Here is an 8,024-nt window from a genome sequence, read left to right on the forward strand (position 1 = left end):
AGTTTGAGCTCAGACCCCCCCTGCCTTTTATCTTTTTCTCCTCTCTGAAGAATTGCTGGCAGTGTTGAATTTGCATGGGAGAGGAACATTTTTGTTTTTCAGTTTGAGGTTGGAGTATGCCAGGTCAGAGGGCTTCTGAGTATTAGGTGAAAGCACAGTAATTCTAGATTATTATTAAGAATCTTGTAGTTTATATGTATGTCATCATGCCTGAGTGGGGAATATTGACTTTCAGTGACAGAAAGCCAGGCAAGAAAAAACAGTGGTACCTAGATACTATGGGTAAAGGTGCCAAAAGTAGATGATGCGGATCTGTGTCAAAGGGTATTCATTCCAGCTTAGTGGTCTAACAAGCTTAAGGTTGTCATTACTTGGGGCTGTGGCAAGGAAGTCCATGTCTCAGGCCAGGTCTGTACCTAAAGAAATGCATGAAAGAGCAGAAGAATGATAGGGGTGGGGAACACTTTTCAGTTTTCACGTCCAGTGTAAGTAGTGTCCTTGGTTTTGTCTGTCTTCCTACTGCAGCCTTTCTCTTTTGCTTCTCTTATTTGATACTCTTCCAAAGGAACTTCTTGTGGGAGCAAAATGTGTGGACAGGCAGCTGTCTGCAATGAGGATATAGCAAATGGTAGAGGCTTCCTTTTCCAGTAACTAGTGTAAGTCCTTCATCCTGTGGCCAGTAGTTATTGCACACAGTGGAACTTAAAATGAGAAGTGCTTCAGTTTTGCAGTTGTAAAGAAGCAGCAACTGTCTGGCTTTGCAAGGTAGCCCTGCTCCATTTCTCATGCCCTCTTGTATCTGCAGCCCCTGGGCAGTCTCCCTTCTGCTATGTACTGTGGCCTCTCCTGTGCCTTCAGCTGCCTTCTGCTTGCTCAGCCCAGAGCCTGGGAGGCAGCAGTACAGTGTGCTGCACTTGCAGTGGTGCCACTATCAGCTATGGGACTAATTCATGTCACTTGTTTAGAGGTCTCCCCACATCAGCTCGAGCTGACCTACAACTGGGTGGTAATGCTCCTACAATGGTGCTAATCAAAGCTGGTTGTATGGGCTTTTAGTCCAAGGTAAGGATAGCTCTGTATTGAAAAGACATATTACTCTATTAGAGAGCAGGATCCTAATGGTTATAATGGGTATCAGCTGAATGTTTAACCCTCTAAACTTCTGGTTTCTGTTAGAAAAAAGAAGATAACAATAAATCATCCCACCAAAAGGTGATAAGATAAATGTCATTATGACACAGAACTTTAAAAACTATTCTATGTTTTTTGAAAATGGGCAGAGAACTACTTAGCAATTGAAATTGTATTCTAAGGGCACTGTGGCCTTCATAAAAGAACAATTGCTTTCACTGGGTTTGGACTCCAGGAACGTGGATCATAAGAGCATCTAACATCACTGCAAAAATCAAATGTTTGTAAAAGTAAATAAAACTACATATATGCAGATAATTTGATTAAGGTTTCGAAAAAATATGGTTTTAATTTGGGAAACAACATTAACATTCTCAGGAAAAAAAAAAGTTACAGATTTGACCTTAGAAGCTCTCTTTATATGAACTGCTGATTTCATTAGGAAGGCACTTTCCCTGGAGTCAATATTATTTCAGAATGTTAACCAATAATCCAGAAATTGCTTCCATTTCAAGGGCTGTCTCAGCCCTTCATTTGATCACTTAATGTGAGAACACATATCTGTGATTCCCCATTGGATTACTCATTTGCCAGATACATTAATTCACTCTGGCAAATAATTTCCTTTAACTATTTAGTTTGGATACAATATAGCATGATGTAGAGAGCATTTTTTCCAACAATGATGCTGAAGCAGCGTATCAAGGGATTACATCTGAAAGCTTCAGGGGACTTAAAGTATGACAGGAAATGTATTTACTCTTATAATTCTTTCTGTTTTCCTGTTGTTATCTGACTGTATTTCACTTTCATAAAAGGGACAGTTTTAAGTGTATGTATGACATTCATTAGCAGTTGTTTTTGAAGGCTGTTATGTTCTGACTTTCACTATTTAACACAGATCTAGATAAAATTCTAGATGGTATAAACACCCCATGCTTAAGATAATTTTTTTTTATAGCATGTGATCTCTTTAGGCACCTGCAACCTGAGTGAACATTTTTAACAAGGATCTGGATCAGCAGCATATTTAGGCTTCTAATACTCATTAAGTCTAAAGGTTTTTGAATCTGTCTTTTGGAGCTAACCTGTGCGATACTTTGTGCAACAATCATGTAAAATGTAGCTAAGTGCATTTTTATGGCCAAAGGCTTGATCCTCAATAGCTCTGCAGTGGTCTAGGGATTTCTCAGCAGAAATTAGACATGCAAAGGATATTTAGAGTCTAGTTTTCTTCTGTGTGGAAGCTCATTTGGTTCAGCACTTAATGTAGATGTAATAGGCTTTTACCACCTTTCTCTTTCCTTCCAAACTAGGGTCAAGATGAAAAAATATCCACTATAGTGGTACAAGTAGCAGAATCTGATATATGGTCTCCGTGTAGAAATTCATGTTGATCCATGTTGCCTATGGGCCTCATTAGCTTTCTCTGCCCTGTGTTCATCCCCTGAACTCTGTGTTCATAAACACAGAACATTTTGTGCTACTGGTGCCCCAAGGAATCTAGGGGAGAACCATGGCAGTACCACAGCATGGTTTAACAACACCATGCAAGTGTGCAATACTGTGGATTGGGAAAGGCATGACAGCCATCCAAGACATTTTTACCTTTCTTTAACTAAGGGAGTACCTGGTCTTGTGATTTCTGTGTGATCAGATTTCTCACGGCAATAAAAGGCTGGTATCCCAAATAAGATAAATTCTGGGGAAAGGAATACAGGAGCAGTTCCTTAAGCAAGAAGCAGTATTTCATCATTGTATCAAAAATGAAGAGCAAAGAGACAAATTTATACTTTTGCTGTCCTTAATGTCTATTCAGTCAAGTTTCATATAGTAAAATGGAACAATACTCAAGTAATGAAAATGGAGAAAGTGTTAGAAAGAGGCAGATCATTTCTATAGAGATGCACAAACATCATGATTTATAGATCAAAAAATAGCCAAAGAAAATGTTCTGTCTGTATCTGTAAGTCTATACGTACATAAATATGTATGTTTAGAGAAACAAAATTAAGGTTTAAAATTCTTTTTCCTGTTTCTAAGTCACAATTTAGTGTTTTGAAACATTACGGTATCACTGCTATTTTAGTGTGAGGGCTACGTATTTTTTTCTTCCCTTGCTGTGGATGCAGAGGATACTCTCTGTTGAGCTTCTGTATGTATTAATGAACTTGGTATAAGAAGATCCAGACTGAAAATTCCAGGATAAATTTCTAGGACTGCACTTCACTGAAGCAGATTGGTTTCCTTGTTATTTTTCTAGTTTTTTGCCTTCTGCACATGAGTTGGCTTTTGTTGCATGATCTTTCCTAGTTATGCATTGAAGGCTACTGTGACTGCAAGCTGAAGGCCACACTTTGAAGCCTAGCACTCTTATTTTTAACAAGAGAGCTAAACCACTGAGCAAATCAGATATTCACAGAATGCACAATATGCTGCTTTGGTACACAGAATGCATGGCCCTGGACACTTAGGATACAATTTTTCCTGTCTTATTGTACTATTTGTGACTTTATGTAGAACGTACTGATAGCGAATTTTAAGTATCCTTTGATTTCTAAATTCCATTTTATTCTTAAATTGCAGTAACTAGCTCTGTTGTTTTTTTTGTTTGTTTGTTTGTTTGTTTGTTTGTTTGTTTTTTTTGTTTTGTTTTTGGTTTTGGTTTTGGTTTTGGTTTTGTTTTGTTTTGTTTTAAGGTATTCAAATGCCAGTGTGATGAGTATCCTAATACAGATAACTCAGAGTTACTGTACTTGAGGATGCTTTGTGGTCAGATGTATCGCTGCACTTATTCTACTAGTCACTGAATTTGTTTTGAAGGTTTGAAGGCTTTGTATTCTTACATTACAGTGCCAGGCAATTTACATTAAGCACACTAGAATACAAGTAATCATGACCCAAAGATACATTATCTGAAACTATCCTGAAATCCAGTAGTCAAAGTTGCATGCTCTGTGTATGTTATTCTGTAAAGCAATGTATTTTTAACTCTGTTTCTCAATGAGATTAAATACTTTGTTACTGAATTAATAGTAACTGGCATAAAGGAAAGGTGAGGCTTAGACAGACAGCAATTGATACTGGAATGAGCAAGGCCCTGATTCTGCAAATATCTGGGCATGTACTTCAATTGACATGTGTGATCCATATCACTTTGACTTAAGGATTTAACAAAAATAATAAGAAAAATACCAAAGTAAGAAGTGTCTAAAAGGAGAGATGCGAGCTCTGTCTCCCTCCTCGTCTGTCTGTTCCATACAATAAACAAAAATGTAATCAGTCACAGTGCCATCTAAATTTTGCAGTGTATAGTAATATTTCAGGACTGGGTGCACATTGCTTGATGGCGCTTCTTGTGGTTTGTGAACTGCATTTGAAGCTTTTTCTGGAGGTTGGAATTGCTTTCATGTTTGAAGAAGAATTTTTTGAGGAGAACCATTGTCTCTGGGAGCTTTATGATGACAGACTGAAAGGAAGAGTGATTCTACCCGTATTTGAAAATTTACAAGTTTTCCTAAGGTTGTGTGGGTTCAACATGAAGTTGAAAGCACTGCAAATTTCTGGAGAGTCAAGTGTGTACATTTTGTGCAAACTGGTTCCATTCTCTTTGAAATGACAGGAATATTTTCATAAATCAGGACAGGAGAACCAGCATGTCTTTGAGTAGTAAATGTTTCTTATTGTACAGCATCTTCTTTGGAGTAAGCCAGAATGATATATTTTTCCCAAACTTACTTTTTTTTATTTTGATTAGGAAAGATAGATTCCAATCATTTTGGTGCCTGTCAGCATTGCCAGTGATCAGAGTTAATTGACTGTCACTCAGATAAGTGTTTGAGATTGATGGACACAGTGTTTACAGCACCTAAGTAAATATTCCTTCAGTAGCCTTGATCATTGCTTTGTCTTTGTTATGAAATATATTTGTGTCAAACCCCATATGTGTGTTAGTATTTCTTATTTTACTAGCTCTAGGAACTTGAGTAATACTTCATAAATACAATTTCATGAATGTTCTCTGGTGTTTTTTTCTGGGGAAAAAGAAAATGCTTACATTGATTAGTGTGGCTCTTGCAAGGCAGCTAGTTTGCCTACTGCTGTGGCAAGGTAGCTCTAAACTTGCCCTGTTCAGTGTCCGGGGAACTGGCCAAGCACAGGCAATATTCTGCTCATCCTGGCTCAGCAGAGCAGTTCCTGTGTAGCTCCCAATTTCTGTGATCATTTTGAAGGGAATGGTGAGAGGTGAAGGAAAAGGGTGCCTTGTGTGACAGATATATGTTGCAGTAGCTTTCTGAAACCAGACCAGAGTACAGGCATCTTTTCAGCCCCTGCTTTAAACAGCATTCAGTACTTGCCTCCATTTTTAGTGTCAGTTTACTAGTTATCCATTGACAGATATGAAATCAAGACAGATAGTTAAGGTTCTACACAAGACACTAGAAAAATCTATGCTCTTTGCTGTAAAATATGGATTGATTTCCGTGTGCCATTTAGCAATGCTAAATTCTTAAGGCTACAGGTTTTGTGTGCTGTGGTTTGTTCTTAAATCTTATGTTAAGCTAGTTCATGCTTTAGGAAATATTGGTTTTATATAGTACCATTGTATCACTTAAGCCACAGTTGGCATGGCTTCAGTATTAATAATGTGAATAAAAACTCACTTTGACTTAACTCCCCTGACTTCAATAGTATGCACCAGCACACTGGTTGTTGGAAATCCAGTTTATATAATCTCAGATTCTTAGCATCCGCAGCCAGAGCAATAAAAAAACCTGCCTTTGAAGTATCTGAGATTTCAGATGCCCTGTATTTGCATAAAGCTAATTTGCTAAAGAAACAGCAAAAGTGCTGAGCTTTGAACATGGTTGGGACTAGAAGACAGTTTTGAAAAGCTTATTCCTTCTTGTCTGTGGTCAGCCTGTCTGTGTTGTGAGGAAGTCCCTTAATTTCTTGTGTTCCCAGTACTTGATCTAAGCATTTATGTGAATGTACTTCTTAAAGTTGTACCTTTGGTACTTCTGCATAGAATGTCTTCCACGGTCACCTTGTCTTCTTTTGCTCTCAAGTACTTCTTGGCATTTTCATGCACAAATTTGGCAGTCTTTCTGTGCCTGTTACTCTGTGTGTCTCCTTTCCTCCAATCTAAAATATTGCCTTGTGTTCCTCATACCTGTTCACAGGTGTTTACTTAGCTCAATATGGCTAAATCACAGCTTTTAATCTTCCCACTTTTCACCTCTTCCACATTCATAGTTGCTGTGGATAATCACCACTCTGTATGTCATTGAGGCCTGAAATGGATCTTAGAACCAGGAGCAGGGTCTCTGTTGTGGTCTTGAAAATTCTGAGTGAAAAGAAATTTTAGTTTTATTATTTTTTTAATCTGGCACACAGAATCTCTTGTCCAGACTCTCAATGTTACTCTGACCAATTTTTGTAACCTTTCCAGTTGCAGCCATGCTCCATTAGTACCATCCAGAGATGTCCTGCACAGAATTTTCCACTGTTTCTATTGTTTCATTTCTTGCTCAGGTTTTTCCTTTGTCTCCTCTTTCACCGGACCTCACACATAGGTTTCTTTCACTTTCAAGACACTTCAAAGCCTATCCCCAGTCATTTTAAGTTTTTTGTTTTTTTTTTTTTTTTTCCCCCCTCAAGAGGCCATTTTCTATCTCAGATCTTACTTGTTACTGCTCCCATCCTTTCAACTTTTCATACCACTTTTTGCCAAACTGCCTTTGTGCTTGAAAGAAACTTCTTACAAGTGTCTGAAGGCCACTTCATTGTTTCTTATCATACTCCTGTTTAAACTTACTTTTTCTTTCTTTCTGTGTTTTTTTTTTTTTTTTTTCCCCCCTTCCTTTCTGTGGAGGCTACAAAATATCACAAACAATTAAGCTTTTGTTATGCTAAAATCACTACTTGTAATTCTGACAGATAATAGAGTTCTTTGTTTCGTGTTATTTGTGCACCCATTGTCTTTCCAGATGTTGTCTTCTATGTTAAATTTGAACTGTAAGCTCCTTGCAGTGGATGTGTCACCTGTATAAGCAGTATTGAGTGCCTGCACAATTCAGTTGTGATCTGAGATGCTCTAAACCAAGAATTATGTTAATATTACCACATAGCACTTCACTGAGAAGATAAAGGTATTGACTAATGCTAAAGCTAACCCAAACTGTGCTTTACTCCTGCTTTTCCCCAAAAAAACTGCACAGACTGCTTGGCTGCTCTGTCATACAGTTTATTGTTACTTCTGATGCCTTAACATCCTCTCCAGATACTTTCTCTCTGCTTCTGGTGCTTTCTTCTCCCTTCTATCTGCAGATGAGACACACTACAGCTGAGACAAGTTCTTTGTCTTGTACATCTTATTTTTGTGTCAAATTGATGATAGATATCCTGAAGAATATTGAACACCTGTTCTGTTATTAATTCTTAACTTATCTCTCTGTATGGAAATTTGTGATGCTGCATTCCAGTTCTGGGAATAATTCTGCTGGCCTAGATTTGAACTAGGTTTCAGGGAAAAAGGCAGGGAATATGCTTTGATTGTTAATGGTAGCTTGAAACAGCTTGCTGCGATAGAAATTAACAGTGGCAATGGCTCCTGTTATACAGGTTTTCATTGCCTCCATTGCTGCTGTGCTCCAGAGGAAGGCTGCTCTTTTTCACTGGCCCCTACAATGGCTTGTGCCAGGATCTGTGCCAACACTACAAAACCTCATCCTCTGTTAAAAGCTGGGCAGCTACAGGAGCAGGTTTTTTCTTATTACAGTGTATGCTATGGGAAGTTCACATTACAAAGCAGGGGCGTGGTCTGGATGCCCTTTCCTGCAGCAGCATCTCCAAGCTGTTTATCAAGGAAGCAGACTACTTCTGGAAAGAGT

General features: G+C 38.2%; 1 protein-coding gene across 1 annotated transcript in view; it reads left to right on the plus strand.

The window, feature by feature from the left end:
• LOC103777163 (gamma-aminobutyric acid receptor subunit gamma-1-like) overlaps positions 1–8,024 on the plus strand; it is a 50,219-nt gene that overhangs the window by 21,644 nt on the left and 20,551 nt on the right. The window lies entirely within an intron of this gene.

This window comes from Merops nubicus, unplaced genomic scaffold, assembly GCF_000691845.1.
Source record: "Merops nubicus isolate BGI_N331 unplaced genomic scaffold, ASM69184v1 scaffold4207, whole genome shotgun sequence".
NCBI classification, from domain to species: domain Eukaryota; kingdom Metazoa; phylum Chordata; class Aves; order Coraciiformes; family Meropidae; genus Merops; species Merops nubicus.